The sequence below is a fragment of the Vicia villosa genome, linkage group LG3 (genome assembly GCF_029867415.1).
Source record: "Vicia villosa cultivar HV-30 ecotype Madison, WI linkage group LG3, Vvil1.0, whole genome shotgun sequence".
In the NCBI taxonomy this organism is placed as follows: Eukaryota; Viridiplantae; Streptophyta; class Magnoliopsida; order Fabales; family Fabaceae; genus Vicia; species Vicia villosa.
In genome coordinates, this window is record NC_081182.1 from 136070684 (window position 1) to 136083868 (window position 13185).

The window sequence follows — 13185 nt, forward strand, 5'->3', positions numbered from 1 at the left end:
GCTTTTATCTTTTCATTTACGTTCTGTTCATATTTGGTCATAATTGCAAAATTGATTAACGATTCAAGTGTTAAAATTGTGAATTAAGGTTTTTCATAAACATCACAATTCACCACATCTTGAATCATCATCAATTTGAACATTATCACCAAGTGTTTGTCTTTTTGCTTATTCCATTATTACTGCATTGCAAACCAAAGTTTGTCAATTTAGAAGTTAATTGATTTTCAGCTGTGAAATGTATTGATTCGATAACATATCACTTCATCGTTAATCTCAATTATCTTGTGGTTTTGTCACATATACGACCCTTGCAATAACGGTCCGGAATAGACGCAAGTCGATTCAGAACCGCTTTCGCTTTAGTTCGAAATAATTCCGAAAAACTCTGTGAGATCTATTCACCCCCCTCTAGATCCTCAGGCCAGCGTCTAACAAGTGGCATCAAGAGCTTGGTTAATTCCGTGCTACGTGAAATACTTATTGGAAAGATGGCTTCCGGACCTAAAGGGGCTCATAATAGAGCTCCAGTTTTCAACGGTGAAAACTACGGCTATTGGAAGGATTGTATGTGTGTCCATATCAATGCAATTGATAGGAACATCTGGACAGCTATTGTTAATGGTCCCTTTCAGATCACCATAACAAATGCAGCTGGTGCAGTTGTCCCAAAATCAGAAAATACTTGGGATGCTGAAGATGAAAAGAGATATGCATACGATTGGAAAGCGAGAAACATTCTAATCTCAGCTCCAGGAGTTGATGAATACTATCGCGTTTCCCATTGTAGATCCGCTAAAGCTATGTGGGACACATTGCAAGTTGCCCACGAGGGAACGGATGATGTCAAACTAGCTAGGATCAATACGTTAACTCAAGAGTTCGAACTGTTCCACATGGAAGATGGTGAATCCATCGAAAACATGCAGAAGAGATTCGTTCACCTGAAAAATTGGTTAAATTCTCTTGATAGACCTGTTTCCAATGCAGTTGCTACTAACAAAATCTTAAGATGTTTGAACAGGGAATGGCAACCTAGGGTTACAGCAATAAAGGAAGCAAATGATCTAAACACCTTAGACATTACCACTCTCTTTGGTAAACTAGAGGAACATGAACAACACCTTAAATTCCTTGACATGCATGAGAAAAGGGCAAAAAAAGAAAAGAACATGGAGAAAGAGGTAGAGAAGAAGTCAATAGCTCTAAAGGCTTCAAGCTCCAAGACCTCAAGACAAGAGCTAGAGGATAGTGATACAAGTGATGACGAAGACTCCGATGATGAGGAAATGGGACTGTTTGTGCAAAGATACAACAAATATCTAAAGAAAAATGGAGAAAAACATTCTGACAAAGGCTTGATCAACTTTAGAAAGCAATCAAACAAGTTCAAACAAGATGACAACAACAAAGGAAAAATCAAAGGCCCTTGCTTTAATTGTGGGAAAGCCGGTCACTACAAACCGGATTGTCCATACCTTAAGAAGGAAAAAGAGAAGAACCAAAGCAAAGGTCATAACAAATCTAAGAGAGCCTACATAGCATGGGAAAGTGATTCATCTAGTGAAAGCTCATCAAGCGATGAAGAAGAATCAGCAAACCTATGCTTTATGGCTCATCAACACAAGAAAAAGAAAGTTGTAAGTCATCTTAAACCTGAACTCGTAGATAAGGTATCTCATTCTCAACTAAAACTTGCTTTTGAAGAATTACATAGAGATGCAATTAAAGCTTTCAAACTTTTGGCCTCAAATAAGAAAATCTTTTCATATCTTGAATCAAAAGTTGAGAAAACCGAAAAGGATATGGAAGCTTTAAAACAATCTATGCTAGACATTCAAAAGGATAAAGTTGAAATAGATCCTACATCATGGATTTGGTTGTGAGACATGTCACATTTGGCAAAAAGAAGTAAGAGATCTAAAAGCCAAGTTAGACAAGGCTCTACAACCAAAGGTGACTTTTGCGGTTGATCCAAATAAGTTCAAAAGATCGTATACTCCTTTATATAGTAAATACACTTTTGTACCAAAAGTATCAACTAGCAAAATAGCATATTCTCATCATATTACCTGTCATTATTGTTGCAAAAAGGGTCATACCATTGAAAAATGCAAATTTAGGAGGATTTTAGTTCCTAAAGGAGTATTTCAATGGTTGCCTAAGTGCAACAATTTATGTACTCACCACCTAGGACCCAATGAAGATTGGGGACCTTCCACTCTAAATTAATTTTGCAGGAAAAGTGTCTTGACATCACCGAAAGGTGATGATCCCTTGATAGCTGATGCTCAAGACACATAAAGGAAGACATATCACTCTTGGTATGTCATCTATGAAGACAACAATCAAAGAACTATACTTGGCAAAGGAAATGTAGGTGACCTGGCCACCACTAATGTATAAGATACATCACAAATACAAGTTAACCCGAAAAACACAAAGGACACATTACTTGATGAGCAATTGGCAAATTGCATTGCAAGGAAATTTAAACCTATTCTAAGCAGAATAATGTTTGGGACCCTGTCCCACATCCGGGAGAACATCAAGTAATCGATACTAGATGAGTTTTTCGCAAAATCAAGCAACCAAGACATGAAACATTCTATCAAGACAAATTCATCATCAAATCTAGGATTGTGGCACACTGACAAGAAGATCCCACATAATGATGACAAAACACCTACACATTGAGAAAGCGGTAACATGTTCATTGTTCACTTCCAAAAATTTTATTGATACTATAATATGCTATCAATTAACATGCTTATAGTGACTTCATGTATGTTTATCCATATATCTCAATTACATATATGTGTCTATCATCTCCATTCATAACATATCATGTTTTAGGCATACAAGCAAGTAACTAAGCATAAATGCATCATATAGTAACATCCCTAAGGCATTTCAAACATTTGAAGCAACTTAGGTCGACCTACCTTGCATCTGAGTCGACCTACAGAAGAAAACTTTCAGCAGAAACCAAAAATGCTCAGTTACGTTGACATACCCATATTTTAGGTCGACCTAAATTGATCCTTTTTCTCACTGCTTCTGTCAGGTCGACCCAGCCTTCATTTAGGTCGACCCACTGCTGTAAAAATTCCCAAAATTGGGTCTGTTGGTCGACCCGACCCATCCCCATACATAACCAATCTTTCCTCTTTCCATTCCCATTCATTCTCACATCATTGTGTATGGCCAACCCTAATTCCTCAAGCTCAAAGGTTGTCAAAAATCATCCCTCTCACGCAAATCATCAGCAAGAATGCCTCCAAAATCAAGAAAGGGAAAGGAAATCGCATCTGGATCATCCTCTCAACCGGTAAGTGCTGTAGCCCTTGTTCATCCTGATTGCAAAGAAAATTTTGAAAAATGGCAAATGAAGAGGAAGGTAGTCAAGCAATATATCTTTAATCAACATGTTGCTAAGCACATGCACATTCCTGATGTTGTCAGTCTTGTTCAGCATCAAAATGTTCACCCCCTTTTGGAATGTGCCACACCTTACTGTGAGAACACTGTTAGGGCTTTCTATGCAGGGTTCACAAGAGAGGAAGGTTGTAATTTTAGGTTTAAGATGGGGTCGAGATCCCATATTGTTGACAAACGAGCCTGGATAAGTATCTTTGGTCTTACAATCTTGGGAGATGAAGTTCGTATAGAAGACGGTGACTTTCCGGCCAACTATGATCATGTCGCCTACATGAAATCTATTCTCAAAGACCCTGCCGTCTTTGAAAAGCAAAATGAATCCATCACAGCCGGTCACCTAAAAAGAGGTCCTAGGCTCCTCAACTGGATTATCTCAAGAGTCATTCGACCACGAGCAGGCGGATTCTCAAGAATTGAATGAAATGAGGTTGTGTTAATGTACCTGATTCAAAACGGGACATGTGTGCACTGGCCACACTTTCTAACTGCCAAGTTTGAAAAGGTAAAGCAGAAGACTACTGCTCTATGCTATGGCTCGATCATTCAAACAATCGTGAACCATTTCGGCATGAAACTTGATGGATTGTCCTACATTCACATGAAACAGAATCAAGACTTCTCCCAAACAACCTTAACCCTCATGGGATACCATTGGGATCCAAATAAGAAAACCTACTATCTCATTCAAAAGGGAACCGGAAAAATCATCTACAACTATGATGATCCTACGGAATTTGGTCACATTGCAGGGAATGAAGAAGAAGGAAATGATCAAGAAATAGCAAATGATGAGGATCACACCATGGAAGATGTAGCTCATGACACGGACTCAAATTGGCAATATGTACCTCCTCAAGAGGAAGAAATTCCTTGGGGATACACGGCTCCACCTCCGCCGGATCAGTCCAACATCATCTCCATGCTTGAAAATATGCAACTCCAACAACAACAACATTTCGAAACACAACAGCTTCAGTTCCAAACCATGCAACAGCTTCAACAAGATCGATATGACGAACAACAACGTCAATATCAATCGCTATACAACTTGGTTCAAGACCACAAAAACGATTTTGAGACATTTGCATCCAACTCGACTCTAAGACAGAATCAGTTTGAAGAAACTGCTCTGAATCGTCATGCCAACATGAGCCAAAGCTTCAACACTCTCAACCTATCTGTGCTGGATCTGTTGGAACAAGTTGAAGAAGATCGCCCTCATACATTTCAGAGAGGACGAGGAAGAAGGGGCAGGCGTTAGGATGCATTCTCCATCATATCATCATATCATTGCATTTCATTTCAATATCATTATGTTATAATCCTATATGTTGTCGTACTTGTTTTTTTTTATCTCTTGGATTATTATGTATGTTGAAGTGTAGCCTTAAACATGTTTGGTTCTCATGGTTTCACTATTTACATTTTATCTATTACTATGAATGCTGGTTTTTTTTTATCTATGTTTCTCTCGTATTCTTCTGTTTCGTTGTATCTCTTTTGATGTTGTCAAAGGGGGAGATAGATGCTGAGTGTACGGGGGAGATCAGCTGAGTGTACGGGGGAGCATAGATGCTGAGTGTACGGGGGAGCTTTTACCAATTATTGCCAAAGCTTCTACTACCGGTTTGCCATCATCAAAAAGGGGGAGTATAAGAATACAAGATCACACTCACAAAGATGTTTTTGATTCATGGCAAACTCAACAAGCACACAAGCAACAAGGCACAAGCAGAAGAACTCAAAGAAAAGCAAGCATTGATCACTTATGACAGAGCAGGTCGACCTACTATGCGTATAGGTCGACCCAACACAAGCAAAACAAGAAGGATGCAGAAAAACAGCAGCTAGGTCGACCTACTATCAACCTAGGTCGACCTAAAATGGAGAAAATCTCATACACTTCTGCTAGGTCGACCCACACATCAACTAGGTCGACCTAAACTGAAGAAATATCCCAAAACTCATTTGAAGAGAATTCTGGTCGACCTACTTTCAAAACAGGTCGACCTAACTGGGAGCAAATATCATTCAAAACTAATGCACCTCTGCTAGGTCGACCTAAGCACTACAAGAGGTCGACCTAATTGATCAAAAATGCCAAAATTTCTGTTCTTCTTTGCTCCAACTGATAAGCGCTCATATATATTGTCCAAGGTTCAATTATTGCAAAAAAAAAACACCAACGACTGAAAGATACACAAAGTCTTCTCATCTTCGTTCTTCATCATCTCCAACACAATTACACATAATCATTCTTGCGTTGAGGGTTAGTGATCGAGTTCGATAACATCCATGGAACGGAATTGAAGATTCCTAGTGGGTGAAGATTTGTGGGGTTTTTGGTGAATAAAATCCGAGGGTTTTGTCCTCCAAGATAGGTGTTTCTTGGGGGTTTTTATCAAGAGGTTTCATCGAGGATCCATCTGAGTGTGAAGATTGAAGAACAAGGGTTCAAGGCAATTCAAGACACTGCAGAAAAGGGATCAAGTGAAGCTCTTGGATCACCTTGATCTGGCTCAAGATTAAGGGGGAAGAAGATTCAAAGGATCGACAAATTCGGTTTATTGTTTATCGCTTTGCTTTCTTCTTTGTATAAACTGCTTTCAACATTAATGGAAGATTTCCCAATTTCAATTTGGAATTGGAGGCAGACGTAGTCGTAGCGAGGACGATCGACGAACTGCCTGAACAAATATCGTGTTCTTGTCGCTTTTATCTTTTCATTTACGTTCTGTTCATATTTGGTCATAATTGCAAAATTGATTAACGATTCAAGTGTTAAAATTGTGAATTAAGGTTTTGCATAAACATCACAATTCACCACATCTTGAATCATCATCAATTTGAACATTATCATCAAGTGTTTGTCTTTTTGCTTATTCAATTATTACTGCATTGCAAAGCAAAGTTTGTCAATTTAGAAGTTAATTGATTTTCAGCTGTGAAACGTATTGATTCGATAACATATCACTTCATCGTTAATCTCAATTATCTTGTGGTTTTGTCACATATACGACCCTTGCAATAACGGTCCGGAATAGACGCAAGTCGATTCAGAACCGCTTTCGCTTTAGTTCGAAATAATTCCGAAAAACTCTGTGAGATCTATTCACCCCCCTCTAGATCCTCAGGCCAGCGTCTAACAGAGAGAGAGAGAGAGAGAGAAAGAAAAATGAAACTGAATGCAAAGAGAGAGAAATAAAAGAGGGAAAGGAAACATTTGAAGAATATAAAAGAAAAGAAATAAAAAGAAATGATGGGTAGCATTTAATGTTACGTGACGTGAGGAGAGATAATTATGACAAAAGAAGTGATTAGCACAGTTACTTAGGTAGGCGTCCCCTCAACTGCACGCATGCTTGTCCAGAAATGGTGAATACGTGTTCATTTTCTGGAGAGACTGATGACAGCTGTTTTGCTTTAAAAGATCTTCTGAATCAACTTAGATAATGACATGTTAGAGATAACAGAATCATAATTTCTAATTGATTAGTATCAGAACTTCTTATGGCTGCCTAGTATTAACACATTTCAGAAAATACTCATACAAAGATCTTCTCATCTTCTCATTCTGGGCACAAGTCCATACTGATATTCTTCAGAATGAACTTAAACCTATCTTCAGCAAGGGGTTTTGTAAAGATATCAACCCATTGATGGTCTGTATTCACAAAGTTTAAAGATATAACACCCTTCTGAACATAGTCCCTTATGAAATGATGTTTAATCTCAATATGTTTAGCTTTGGAATGTAAGATAGGATTCTTTGATAAACATATAGCAGAAGTATTATCACAGAAAATAGGAATGTTACTCTCATATATCTGATAATCTTCTAGGTGACTTCTCATCCAGAGTATTTGTTTGCTACAACCAGCAGCAGCAACATATTATGCTTCTGTTGTTGAGAGGGCAATAGTAGCTTGCTTCATGCTGTACCATGAGATCAGATGACTTCCAAGAAATTGACAACTTCCAAAAGTGCTCTTCCTTTCAATTCTATCTCCAGCATAGTCAGCATCACAGAATCCTACTAAGTTGTATTCTTTGGATCTTCTGTAGACTAAACCTCAGAATTCTCTTAACAGCAGTTAAATGAGATTCTCTAGGATCTGATTGGAATCTAGGACACAAACAAACACTGAATAGAATGTCAGGTCTAGAAGCAGTTAAGTATAGAAGAGATCCAATCATACCTCTGTACAACTTCTGATCTACCTTCTTACTTACCTCATCCTTACCTAGGACACATGTTGGATGCATAGGAGTTTTGGCTTTGCTTTTAGAAAGATTAAATTTCTTCAGAAGTTCTTTCACATACTTCGTTTGATGAACATAGGTTCCATCAGAAGTTTGGTTGATTTGAATCCCAAGGAAATACTTGAGTTCTCCCATCATACTCATTTCAAACTCAGCCTGCATAGACTCAGCAAACTCCTTTCCAAGTGTAGCATTAGATGTTCCAAAGATTATATCATCAACATATATTTGACAAATTCAAATATCCTTTTTAAAGGTTTTACAAAAGAGATTAGTGTCCACTTTTCCTCTAGTGAAACCATTTTCCAGAAGGAAAGAACTTAAACGTTCATACCAAGCTCTAGGAGCTTGCTTCAATCCGTATAATGATTTCTTTAATTTAAAAACATGATTTGGAAACTTGGAGTCTTCAAAACCAGGAGGTTGACGGACATAAACTTCTTCATCTATATAACCATTTAAGAAGGCACTCTTGACATCCATCTGATAAAGAGTGATGTTATGTTGAGTGGCAAAAGAAATTAATAGACGAATAGATTCTAACCTGGCCACTGGTGTAAAGGTTTCTGTGTAGTCAATCCCTTCTTGCTGACTATAACCTTGAACAACCAGTCTGGCTTTGTTTCTTACCACTTCTCCCTTCTCGCTTAGCTTGTTTTTGAATACCCACTTAGTGTCGATGATGTTGAATCCTTTTGGTCTAGGAACCAAGTCCCATACATCATTCCTTGTAAACTGATTTAATTCTTCTTGCATGGCAATTATCCAGTCTGGATCTTCTAGAGCTTGATCAACAGAAGTTGGCTCGATTAAAGAAACAAGACCTAATGGACAGTCTGCATTGTTCTTAAGGAATCTTTTGTTCTGATGGGATCATCTTTCTTTCCAAGGATCACATCTTCTGAATGAGCTGATGCAAGTCTGGGTGATCTTCTGACTGTTGGCTCTTCAGAGATACTGAGATCCTCTAAAGAAGCAGCAACTTGATCTTCTGATCCATTGCTTCTGAGACTTCCAGCTTCTGCAGCTTTGCTTCTTGGTTCTACAGCTTCTGATATGTCAATATCTATATCTGCAAAATTCTCAAGCTGCTTTGGTTTTTCAAGACCAAGCTTATCATCAAACCTGATATTGATTGATTCTTCTACAATCAATGTTTCAGTATTGTATACCCTGTGTAACACCCTTCTAAACTCCGCGGCAATTTTTAATAATTAATCAGAGTACAAAACATATGCACAAGGGTGCCACAATTATTCAAAATAATTAGATCAACTAAGGTCAAAGTCATGCTTCATTAGGAAATGGTTCACCAAAACATAATCATGTTTATCACAGCGGAATACTAAACATCATCAAATACAACCAAATGCAATCATAATTCAACACCAAATAAAATGGATAGTTTCATAAAAACTCTATAACTATCGCTCCCCAGTGTTACAGATCAGAGCATGACCGACACGACCCAACATAAACGGATAAACTCTACGAGTCATCCTCACCAAGCACTAATGCCGCTGCTCCTCAATCTGAAAATGACAACATGTAAGGGTGAGTCTCATTCTAGATTAGTAAATATTATACAATTCATAAGCAACAAGCATCACAATATACCGTTCACCCAATTATACATATTCATATTCACATCCATTATTAATTCACACAATCATAGATTACTACACACACTACAGAAATGCATACAATCATATTATGACAGAATGCATATGACACAACTGACACTATTCATGTGGTACCAATAAACCGTGGAATCAATCCACCTAACCGATCTACACCTCATCGAGATACGGCCCACCGACACAATTTCCACACAATGGGAAATATGTCCACCAACGATCCAAACATCACCGGGATCCAACATCAATGCATATGAATGAATGAAACACATATAACATACTTAAAACACACCGAACCACGATGAACAACTCATATCATCACCACATCACCGAATAAGTATGTACATGTTTTCAACATCATTCAAATAGTCATGCATTCATCACAATCATAATAATAATCACAACCAATTCATCATCTCATCAGTTACATTGTTACACCTATCTCATATGCACACAATGTCAATTTTCATCAAGTAATTAAATCAAGCTTTATAGAAATAATGTCAGCCACTGCCTACATTCATCATTCATCATATAAAACATTTAATTACTTGCACAACACCCAAAACGGCACTAAAAACGGACCTACAGTTTGAAAGTTACGCATTTTTAAAGAAATGTTCCGTCACTAACAGCACGCGGCGCCAACCAAGTTCGCGGCGCGGAACGAGAAAAAGTTACGCCTTCGCGGCGCCAACACATGGACGCGGCGCGACCTGAGCGTATCACAACTTCTTGGAATTCTGCCCAACGGTTCGCGGCGCAAACAGAGGTTCGCGGCGCGACCTGGCGATTTTTCAGAATTACGGGTCTGCGATTTCACATCCTTTTCACCCAAAAACGATTCCAGACATCCCATACAGGCATATAATCATCACACAGTCAATTATACACCATAAAACATCATTATTAGCCAAATAGTTCACACCATCATCATCAATTCAATCCAAATGAGAGTCCTCTCACCTAACAATCCCAATATAGAATTGAACCAAACTATACATCAATCTACCTATTACCTAAGATCACATAAGAGATACTAAAAGGAAGAGTCCCCCCTTACCTCGATGAATTTCTTGAATGCTCTCCTTCCGGTTTCACGTTCTTGCCTCTTTCTCTTCTCTTGCTCTTTTCACGTGTTCTTCCTTTCTCCCCAAATAGTTCCTTTTTCTTATTTTATGAAAAATAAAATAAAATGAAATATCACAACTTAGTAAAAGGCCTAACTAATTAGCACCCCTCTTTTACTATCACCACACCATAAGCCCAATAGCTCTTACTCCCTCATTTTCCAATTAAATCCAATTTAAATTCTCAAATTCCAATTATTTAATTTAAATCCAAATTAAATTAATAAACTGAAATTATGGGTGTTACACCCTGTAGCCTTTAGAGCGTTCAGAATATCCAAGAAGGAAACACTTTTGTGCTTTAGAATCAAACTTACCAAGATGATCTTTAGTATTCAGAATAAAACAGACACATCCAAAAGGATGAAAATATGAAATGTTGGGTTTTCTGTTCTTCCACAATTCATAGGGAGTCTTATTTAGAATAGGTCTAATAGAGATTCTATTCTGAATATAACATGCAGTGTTTATTGCTTCTGCCCAGAAATGCTTAGCCATATTGGTTTCATTGATCATGGTTCTGGCCATTTCTTGCAGAGTCCTATTCTTTCGTTCTACAACTCCATTTTGTTGTGGAGTTCTAGGACAAGAGAAATCATGGGCAATACCATTTTCTTTGAAGAACTCCTCAAAGAATCTGTTCTCAAATTTGCCACCATGATCACTTCTGACCTTTATGATTTTGCACTCCTTCTCAGATTGAATCTGAGTCTAGAATTCAAAGAACACTGAATGAGACTCATCCTTGTGTCTTAAGAACTTTACCCATGTCCAGCGGCTATAATCATCTACGATGACTAATCCATATTTCTTCCCTCTGACAGATGCCGTTTTGACTGGGCCAAACAGATCAATGTGCAAGAGTTCTAACGGCCTGGAGGAAGAAACAAAATTCTTAGACTTGAATGCGGGTTTGGAGAACTTTCCCTTCTGACATGCTTCACAATGAGCATCTGATTTGTATTTCAGATTAGGGAGTCCTCTGACAAGATTTAGTTTGTTAATCTGAGAAATCTTTCTCAAACTAGCATGTCCTAATCTTTTGTGCCAGACCCACTGCTCTTCAGAAACAGACATAAGACAGACTACCTTCTGATTCTTAAGATCTTGAAGATCTGTCTTATAAATGTTATTCTTTCTCTTGCTTGTAAATAGGATTGAGCCATCCTTCTGACTTACAGCCAATCAAGACTTTTGATTAAAGATTATGTCATAACCATTGTCACTTAATTAACTTATGGACAATAAGTTATGAGCTAATCCATCTACTAGAAGAACATTAGTTATGGAAGGAGAGTTACCCATACAGATGGTTCCAGAGCCAATAATCTTGCCCTTCTGATCTCCTCCAAACTTAACTTCTCCAGCAGATTTAAGCACCAGGTCTTGGAACATAGACCTTCTTCCTATCATGTGTCGAGAGCATCTTGAGTCCAGGTACCATGACATGTTGTGCTTTGTCTTCTTTGCAGCCAAGGATATCTGCAATAGGAATAATCTTTTCCTTAGGTACCCACATTTTCTTGGGTCCTTTCTTGTTAGTTCTCCTCAAGTTCTGATTGAACTTGGGTTTAGCATTATAAGATATAGGAGGAACAGCATGATAATTTCTATTCTTAGTTCCATGATATTTCTTAGGTTGTGTCACATGCTTCTTTGTGAGTGTTATGTGAAAGCTTTGAGCATGTGATGTGTGCCTAATATCATGGGAGTGGCCAAATTTAAATTGGTTATACAGAGGCTTGTATGATAATTTCATATCATCCACAGATTCAAGCTTGTATGGAGTTTCACCCTTATAACCAATGCTGACTCTATTGTTTCCAGACACAGCATATATCATAGAAGTAAGTTGACTTCTGCCAATACTTCAAGATAGAAACTTCCTAAAACTCAAGTCATATTCTTTCAGAATATGACTCATGCTAGGAATGGATTTTTCTGATTCAGAAGGTGATCCACTATTTTTGGATAATTTTAAGACTTTTTCCTTCAGTTCAGAATTTTCCAGTTCCAGCTTCTTAGTTTCAAACTCAAATAGCTTTCTCAGCTTTTTGTATTTGATACTAAGATGAGCCTTGAGTTCCAGAAGTTCTGTTAAGCTGGAAACTAACTCTTCTCTAGATAGTTCAGAAAATACCTCTTCAGAATCTGATTCTGATGTAGATTCTGATCCATCATCTTCTGTAGCCATCAGTGCAAAGTTGGCTTGCTCTCCTTCAGAGTCTGATTCTGATTCTGATTTAGAATCATCCCATGTTGCCATAAGACCTTTCTTCTTATGAAACTTCTTCTTGGGATTCTCCTTCTGAAGTTTTGGACATTCATTCTTGAAGTGTCCAGGCTCATTGCACTCATAGCAGACAGCCTTTTTCCTGTCAGATCTTCTGCCATTAGAAGATTCTCCTCGTTCAAATCTCTTTGAACTTCTGAAGCCTTTGAACTTCCTTTGCTTGCTCTTCCAGAGTTGGTTTACCCTTATGGAGATCATGGACAGTTCATCTTCTTCTTCTGATTCTGATTCTTCAGAATCTTCTTCTTTAGCCTGAAAAGCGTTAGTGCATTTTTTAACATTTGATTTTAATGCAATAGACTTACCTTTCTTCTGAGGCTCGTTTGCATCCAGCTCTACCTCACGGCTTCTCAAGGCACTGATTAGCTCTTCCAAAGAAACTTCATTCAGATTCTTTGCAATCTTGAATGCTGTTACCATT